Source organism: Gavialis gangeticus, unplaced genomic scaffold (genome assembly GCF_001723915.1).
Source record: "Gavialis gangeticus isolate Ggan-Ray unplaced genomic scaffold, GavGan_comp1, whole genome shotgun sequence".
Taxonomy (NCBI): domain Eukaryota; kingdom Metazoa; phylum Chordata; order Crocodylia; family Gavialidae; genus Gavialis; species Gavialis gangeticus.
Genome location: NW_017729025.1, coordinates 65,044,445 through 65,053,664, shown reverse-complemented (window position 1 = coordinate 65,053,664; position 9,220 = coordinate 65,044,445). Strand labels below are relative to the sequence as shown.

The 9,220-nt window shown below is 43.9% G+C and overlaps 1 protein-coding gene across 1 annotated transcript in view; it reads right to left on the bottom strand.

The window, feature by feature from the left end:
• HEATR5A (HEAT repeat containing 5A) overlaps nucleotides 1–2,210 on the bottom strand; it is a 166,655-nt gene extending 164,445 nt beyond the window's left edge. The window contains exon 1 of the mRNA XM_019518917.1: nucleotides 2,132–2,210. The gene's annotated coding sequence lies outside the window, so the exon portion shown is untranslated. The remainder of the gene's footprint in view (nucleotides 1–2,131) is intronic.
• Between the last annotated feature and the right edge of the window lie 7,010 nt (nucleotides 2,211–9,220).

The window sequence follows — 9,220 nt, the reverse complement described above, 5'->3', positions numbered from 1 at the left end:
GGGGCGGGGGGCAGGAAGGAGTCGCGGCGGCCTGTGAGCCAGCCCCGTGTGGGGCAGCGCCGAGCTCCCCGGCCTCGGCCGGCCCCGCCCCGCCGGCAACTTCACGGCGCGGGGCCACCGAGAGGCCGCGCTGAGGCACGAGCAGGCGGCCCTGTCCCTTGGCGGGGCGGGAAGACTCCGTTTCTCCGGCCTTGGCCAACTAGCGGAGCAGGGCGGATTCCCTCGTCCTCCTGGATGAGTGACTCTCACACCCGGGCTGCCTCGGCAGCTTTTTTAGGGGTCTCGTGGAACAGGACCAGCGAGAGAAACCCAGGGATTCCCGCTATGAGTCCCTAGTGCTAGAAACAGGCTGCCCTGGTGCCGCCTTTTTGAGTTTTTGCCATAGAAAAGTTGCCCCATTCTTCTTCCAGAGTAAAAAAAAAAAAAAAAAAAAAAAAAAGGAATGAAAGCCAAGCACTGGTACTTTCTGAGCATAACAAGGGCTGCCTCAAGCCTAGAAAGGCTGAGCGAGGACCTAGTTGGTTAGCATCCTTCCCCTCACAGGCTTGTGTCTTCAGCAGCCACTGTGTGTAACCAAAGCCAGGCAGAATCGGGCGTCTCTCCCTCCAGGGAAACCTAAGGGCAAATGGACTCGGACCTGAGGGACGAGCTACAGCAGGGATGGAGAGCAGCAAGAGCCTAAGGCACAGCACCACTGTACGTAATACAGGGGAAGATGAAGTAGCAACTTGCTTCTAAAGTCTCCCTCCAAATCTTCACAGGTATATTGCAAAGCACCGAATCTAGCTCTCTTAGCACTTGAAAGAGCTAACTCTATCCTACTGGTATTTATTATTCAGTTCCACCTGCAGGTTACAGGCCCGGGCTTCAGATGTGGCACTCAGATCACATTCTCTCTCCTTTCTTTTTTGTTCATATATAAGTGTAAGCTCACTACAATGAGAATTAAGCACTTAAAACTGTATGTATTTTCTGGGTGTTTGTTTGCTATAACTTCCACTTTCCACTATATTTTTAAATAGATTAGGATGCTAGTAGGATGAAGTTTACTTCAATGCAAGGCTTTGTTTCCAAGAGCTGAAAGACTCCCTCACTTACATGGCAGGAGTTTCACAGATCAAGTATTGATCTAAAATCAAGATCAGGGCCTAAATCATTGAAGCATTCTGCACTTGGGGAAGAAAGAACGTGTTAACTATGTGCTTTGTTCTATAGAAAAATGGAAGTTGTTATAGCAAATGTTAACAGGCCTCTGAATACCGCCTAAACATATTCCATGCTAGTAGCAGCAGCTATGTTTTCACTCCGGAAATCTGAAGTCTTACCCCTCCATTGTCTCCCCAAAAGAGAAGCAGTCCGGCTGCGGAGCTGCCCCAGCCCCGCTGCATGCCCAGGGGGCAGCAGGACATGCCACAGCTGGATAGTGCCTGGGCCAGGTGGGACCCAGGGACCTGCCACGGGCTGGACAAAGATGCACCACGGGCTGTATTTTCCCCACCCCTACTCCAATGGGGCAAATTGAAAGATACAGATATCTCATTGAAGTGAGCTCCAGCTCATGGAAACAAAATTAGAAAAAATATAGCACACAAACTAGATTATAAATGTGCACATCTACCCTGCCATCTGCTTGAGTTCAGACTAATACAGGTAGCTTCCTCTCTCAACTCATTTTTATTGACAATATGGTTAGACTGGTGTTGTACTGAAAAAATAAAATTTTTCTGTTTAATTTTGTTAACTATAATGCTAATGAAGAAAAGACTTCTGCTAGAACTGTGATAAAGACAGTGGTTGGCTGAAATATGCAACTTATAGAAGTCAGTTTGTTGTTTTATCCCCATAATGCAGAGTGGCTAAGTGAGTTGCAGTGTTCAGCTTGAATCTGTGATTCAGCTTCTCAGAAACATCAGACAAACAATTACAGTAATGAACTGCTGTAGATGTTACAAAGTTCTTGGTTACAAACACCAGATATGATCAGACAAAAAGGGCATAGTTCAACACTCCCCAGATGGTAAAAGGAACAAGCAGTTCTTGCTTTTTAGCATGTTTGAAAGTAGTTAGGCCAGAGGCAAAAGCTTAGCTGTGTAGACTATTAAAAAGAATGGTGGTGATGAGAACTACTTACTGTTTTTATTGTGGCAACTTGCAGAAGGCCCAGACAGGGTAAAGACCCCATTGTGCTCAATGATGTATAGCTATACAGAAAGAGAACACCATTCAGAAAAACAGGGTAATCACAGCCAGTTGTGTATGAGTCAGATCCCCCACTTCTAATGCAGGGGCAGGTAAAGGCCAGCAGCCCTCAGTAGACTCCTTTTCCTATCAACCCCTGCCTGCATCATTGCAGGCAGTTTCCCTGGAGATGCCAGGAGGGGTGAGGCCATGACAATGCAGGGCCAGGATTTCCACAGAGACTCACCCAGGCAGCGCAGGCCAGGCATGTGGCTTGGTGGGAAGCTGCTCTGGGGCTGGGATTCTGTGGCAGTGACAGTGTGGTCCGCAGCCAGGGCAGAGCTGCAATCTGCTGTCTGCATGCCCCTGCCTGGGGCATGTGGGCAGCAAGGCAGAGCTGTGATCTGCTGCCTGCACACCCGCACTGCTGGGAAATGGAGTCGAGCCACCAGCCGCATCTGCCATTTTGCCCACCTATTCTAACCAAACTTACACACTTACCAACATCTTCAAATTACCATTATGGTAGATGCAGCCTAGGAAAAAAGAATACCAGCTCTGTACTACAAGAGAAATGTTCATGCTGGATGATATTTCTGGCTGCACCAGCTTTAGGGCCACTTCATATCAACAGTATCCAATGCTACTGGATGACTAAGTTCATCCAGCTTGTATTTGTTACTCAGTATTAGTCAGTTTATTACGACTCTTCAGTATGACAATATGTTCTTTTTCCCGATAAATTTGTAGATAGAGTTTCCAATTTACTAATTTTTCAACAGCACATTTCAGCAACAATGCCTGTAGTTTTTGTGTCTTAATCCTTAGAGGCATGTAAGAAAAATACTGTAGATGTAATTTTTAAATGTTTCTAATGTTCTGCAGTACAATTTAAGAAATTAAAATTATTAATTTTTTGCCACTGAATTCAATTTTACTTTTTTCAAACCATTATTCCTAATCCAAGGACCAAAGGACACATGTTCAGCCAAATTAGTTAATACAACAGGGAATGCACAGAGCATTGCAATTAACAAAACCATTAATTATTCCTCCCCTTATGTAGCCTATAAATCAGTGCGTGTATTGACCCATTTCACAATCCTGTAAACCTTGGTTATAGTCTTTCCACGATTTTATCATCCTATTGACTTTATATGGTATATTTATAACATACAGCTGCTCTACTAAAATTTGTGGACTTCTCCCCATAGAACCTCATTAATTTAGCTACACTGTTTCCAGTTCAGCAGGCAGTGCATGCAAAGCAGTGCTGATATTTCAGTGCTGTGCTGCCTGGCATCGTACATTTGTGGGGTTGACATCCTGTGGGATTCATAGTGCAAACCACTGCCAAGACTTAAATGCCTAAAGGATTCTCCCTTCAGTGGTAACAGCAGATTCCTACCTTTTCCATAATGACCAAGTGCATATTCAGCAGGTGGGAGACCTGGGTTTCAATCTGTCTGCAACCCAAAGGGTTCAAATCCACATCTCCCACTTCACAGAGGAATGCCTGATGACCAGGTTAGAGTTTAGTTGAGGGTAAGTTTAGTTGAGGGCAGTCTGCACCCTTGCACTTGAAGCAGGGCCACTGTCTGGAAAGGAATACAAGAGTTGGAGTCATAGAGAAAGCCAGCAAAAGGAAGTCTGACTGTAGCTCAGTAATGAGGACACTTCCTGACGGAAGGATTCCTGGGCTCTGGTCCCTGACCCTGACATAGTGTATTTTGCATTAAAGAGCTACTAGCCCCCCTCCAATGATTTACAAACAGGAACGCTTTGTTTCTGAATTCAAAATGGCCTTTGGCACGAGATAGCCTCCTCCTACATGCTCACCTCACATGGGGTTGCAGTTAACCTTAGGTACCTAAGCCATTTTTCAGGCAATTATTTAGACATCTAAGGGGTTCCAGGTTCCCAGGCAAGTTTGTGTGAATCACTTACTTGGATATAAATTCTGCCTAAATCCCATTTTAGGTACCTCCTTTGTGAATGCTATGAGACATTTCACTCATGCAAGTAACCTCACTGGCTTCAATATTAGTTAAAGTATTTGTTTCTACATGCTGACAATGATATTATAGTCTGGTCCTAGCTTTTGCAGAGCCTGTTATAGGGTTTCACTTTTAAAATATTCAAATACTGTATTGCTTATCGACTTTTAGAGTGAAATTTTTCCTTGCAGTAGGTTGCTTTTTGTTCAAAAAAGAGGAAAATACAATGTCTGAACTATCTGGAGAGCAGCAGCTGTCGTTTCTGCTCCTGTCTCCACTTTTCCTGCTAATATTTAGACTGAGCAGTAAACAAAAATCTGTTCCGTGGGCTTTGCAACATTAGAAAACACAGTAAAACAGTTACCAAATTGAAAGTGTGAAATAAGTAAAAAAGTAAGCCTACTTCGTTTGAAGATGACAGAAACATTGGAATTTGGAAGAAAAGGAAGATGAGGAAAATTGTGGGTCCAATTCTCAGTAGTAAGAGTGAGATGTTAATGGACAAAACAAAGAATGCAGAGCTTACTCGATGACTGTTTTGCTAAAGTTCACAAAAAAGAAGCAAGCCAACCAACCAAAAACAAATAAAAATCCTGGTAACCAGGGCCATCCCTGGGGGGTGGAATCAGCACGACTGCCCAGGGCACCATGCTTTGGGGGACTCCACAGAACCGGGTGGAGTGGCATGGCGACTCCACACTGCCGCCGGCTTCACATCTGGCCACTTGGCACCCCCCACCCCAGCCACCGAATCCACCACCAGTTTCCTTGCGTCCAGGGTGGGGCCCCACACAGGCTGATTGGCCCCGGGCCCCGCCCTCTGCTCAAGTCATCTTTGCTGGTACCATACAGCTGATCATCTCAAGAATAATTAAAAAGAAGGAGGACTGTGGATTATGATAAATAAAGAGTACTTCAGAAAGTTCTTGACAAATGTGAATTACAGTTAGGTGGGCCTAAAATAATCCCAGCATGCCAGAGGAATTAGCGTCACAAGCAACAATATTTTGCAAAGTCAAGATGACAGGTAAAGCCCAAGAGGACTGCAGAAGAGCCAACATAGTGCCCATCTTTAAAAACAGAAAAAGGAAGACTTGGGAAATTACAGATCAGTCAGCGAAACTGCAATGTCTGGAAAGTTACTGGAGTAAATTATAAAACAGTCAATTTGTAAATACCCAGAGAAGGAAAAGTAATTGCTAACAGCCAACGTAGATTTGTTAAGAACATATTGTGCTAATCCAACTCGATACCCTTCTTTGACTAGTTTGGTGCATGAAGGAAATGTGGAGGGCATAGTATACTTTGAATATATTAATAATGCTTTTGATACAGTCCCACATGATGTTCTTATAAGTAAAATGGGAAAATGTTGCCTAGATAGAATTACTATTAGGTGGATATGTAAATAGCTTAGTGGCTGATAGCAAAAATAGTAACAACAAATGGATCAACATCAGAATGGAAGACTTGGAATAGGGTTCCACAGAGTTTTGTTCTGTGCACAGCGCTGTCCAACATTTTTATGAATTAGGACTTGAATGAGGAGTTTCCTCATGAAGACTAGCTTGTAGATTACACAAAATGAAGAGGGGTTATAACAGGAGCAGAATTCAAGGGGATCTTGTTGAATTGAAGAACTAGGCTATAGATGACAAAACAGAATTTAGTGAAGACAAACACATCTACAAATGTAAAGCATGAGCTAGCTGGCTAGACAGTAGTGCTTCTAAAAAAGATCTGATGATTCTTGTTCTCAGACTCAACATGAGTCAGCAAAATGATGCTGTCAGAAAAACACAAATAATTTTGAACTGCATTACCAAGAGTATTGTTAAGACGGGAGGTGATAGAAGCATTCTATTAAATGCTGACAGCTTCTGCTGGAGTTTTCAGTCTAGTTCTGGGCTCTTGTAATTTAAGAAGGGCATGGAAACACTGAAAAGGACTCAGAGGTGATTGACAAAGATGATAAAGGGGTTGGAATGCAAGCCACGCAAGGAAGGGTTGAGAGAACTCGATGTGTTTAATTTGGAGAAATGAGGATTAAGTTTTCGAATATCTGAAAGACTGCAATAAAGAGGAGGAAGAATGACTCTTCTTCCTTGTCAAAAACAGCAAGACATGAAACAGGTTTCAACTGTAGAAAAGCAGATTTGTGACAGTGGAACAAGCTGCTCAGGGAAATTGGGGACTCTCCTTTTCTGAAGGTTTTCAAGAGACTGGATAGGCATTTGTCTACGACAGTTTGGGAACAGCACATCCTGCATTTTTGCCGATGGCTGGACTAGATGACCTTTGAGATTCCTTTCATTTCAATTATTCTCCGATTCAAATAACAGACAGGTAAAAATATGAAAATAGTAAATTTCACATCATCGTAAAAATTGTCAAAAAAAGGATGTCCAATTATTTCTGACAGTTCTAATATATATTTTAAGAACCCTGATAAAGTTAATCTGACAAGAATGAAAGGTTAGTGAAGTGCAGATAAGGATTGCTGACTTGATTGGCAAGTCCTCCCACAAACCTCTTCCCTTTATCACTAATCCAAAATTGTGTCCTGCAATCTCTTTTTTAATGCAGCATGCTAAACAGCTGAAGCTCCTCTTTTTGATATTTTTAGTACATACTGATGTAACAGGTCATTTGCTGGGATACTTACTCAAGTATTATATTAAAATGAATAGGAAAATTAAATTCAGTGCCAAGATGCACTAATATATATAGAAAGACAGATAGACAGGCTAAAACGATGTGACAGGAACATTACTTATTTGCTTTTCCATGATGTATATGATGTTCATATTTTCTAAATAATACATAATGCTATTTATAGTTATAATACCCTGTTCGTTTCAAATATGAAAAGTGCCCTGTGAGCATTAAGCCTCACAATACTCCTGTAAGTGGTATTACCCAGTACCTAAGGTAGATCAGGAAGAGGAAGGAAATGCACATGAAGCTCCAGCGAAGAAACAGGAGGCAAAGGAGTGCTGCCAAAGCAAGAGAAGGGGAAGCTGTTGCTGTCACTCCATTTTTAATAGAAGAGGATATGTATTAAAAACCCTTCTCTTCTCCATTTTCACTCTTGCTTACACTTGCTCTGACCAGCCCTCCAGGTACCAGTCCCACAGCTCATGTGTCTTCCAAATTTTGAATTGCGTTTTGGGAGCTTTCAGTAAACTTAATGAGGTTTTGGGAGATGGCAAGCTCCCATAATTCCTTGAAGATATTTCCAGCAGCCCCTCATTGCTGGCACAATTTCCAAAGCCTTTTCCCCCAAACGAAAAAGAATTCTCAGATCCCTCTCTTCATTCAGCATATATCATCATCATTACAGTAGCACCTAGAAAACCCAGGTGCCAACAATGTCTCACGATGCTACATGCTGTGTATGCACACACAATTATAGCTTTTGCCAAACATTTGGTTTAAAAGTTATCCTTATTTCACAGATGGTGAACTAAGGCACAAAGAAGGGATTTAACCAAAGTCACACAGGAAGTTTGGCTGAACTAGGATCTAAGGTCAGATCCCTTGAGCACTGCAGAACATTACCAAGACCATACTTCCTCTCTGTAAATTGTCCACTGGTGCTTTAGAATAGTGGCCATCTTGGGTGCATCCCCATGAGTATGCACATGGGGTTTGCAGTGCCTCAAAGCCACTTGAGACACCACAAACTGCACACGGTGCATGTGCACTTGTGCACCGTGCTGCTAATTTGCAGCACAGCAGCTAGTTTTTTGACACTGGGGTTTTGTTTGACACAGTGTCAAAAAACAACTGCTGCTAAAAAAAGCGGCACAGAGCATGCAGCAGCAGCGTGTGCCATCAGAAACCAGAGCCTGGCCAGCCAGAGCCACATTCTGGCTGCTGGCCAGGCTCTGAGCAGCTGGCTTGATGCTGCTGCTACCCCCAGAAGCTCCCAGGACCCCAGGTAACACTGCTGGGGCCAGAACAGGTGCCGACCCCAGCCTCTCGTACCTGACCCGGGTCTCTTTGCTGTGCACCTGTGTGTGTGCAGGGTCATGTTCAGGGACCAAATAGCAGCAGGACAAATATGTGCCGCTATTTGTCCTGTGGGAAACATGCACCCCTTCATGTGTGCATTCACGAGGATGCACCCCCTGCGTCTAAGGTGGACTATGGCAAAGTAGTAGAGGATGTTCCAGCAGTGTAACACATGAAGCTGAAGGAACGTTGGTTATGATATCCTACCTCTGAAGAAACTGGCTCTCAACAGTACCTGGTAATGAAGTTTGCCAGCTGGAACACCACTTTCGGATCCTAATCACAAGTCTTGTGGTGAAACTGAGTTGTTAGGGTAGGTAGCTTCAGAATGAACACTTTCATGTACTTCAGTGGGAAGTGAGGTCTGGCATTTCAATTGCAAGGGAAGACACAAAGAATGGGAACTGGGTACCCTGGATATTTGCAAATCAGGTAGACTTAAGTTGGGAAGCACAGAACACTATTTTTGGGAAGGTGTCAGAGCCAGGGGAGAGGAATTAGAGGTAGTAAGACAATGTATCAAAGTAATTCAGTTGTAAATAAAAGGAGTTTCCAATTTGAGAAGGATAACATTTGTGTGCATGCTGTTTCCTGCAATACACTGAGAGTACATTAATTGATATCACAATTGGTCATCACACCAGATGACAAAGCTAACATGTTTAATGATTTCTTTGCCTCTGTCTTCCTAAGTAGGGACCAGAACAGCAACCTCCCAGCCGGGCCCCCTTCGGGCCCCAGGGGAGGCACACCTGGGCCAAGGGTTAGCGAGGACTTAGTAAGGGAGCTTCTGGAGGGGCTGAACGTATTCAAGTCAGCCGGTACAGATGATCTCTACCCTAGAGTTCTAAAGGAGCTGGCCTAGGTTATTGCAGGTCCCCTGGCACGGCTTTACAAGCACTCGTGGTGCACTGGAGAGGTGCCGGAGGACTGGAAGAAGGCCAATGTGGTTCCAATCTTCAAAAAAGGGAGGAAGGAGGACCCGGGAAACTATAGGCCAGTTAGTCTTACCTCGATCCTAGGCAAGC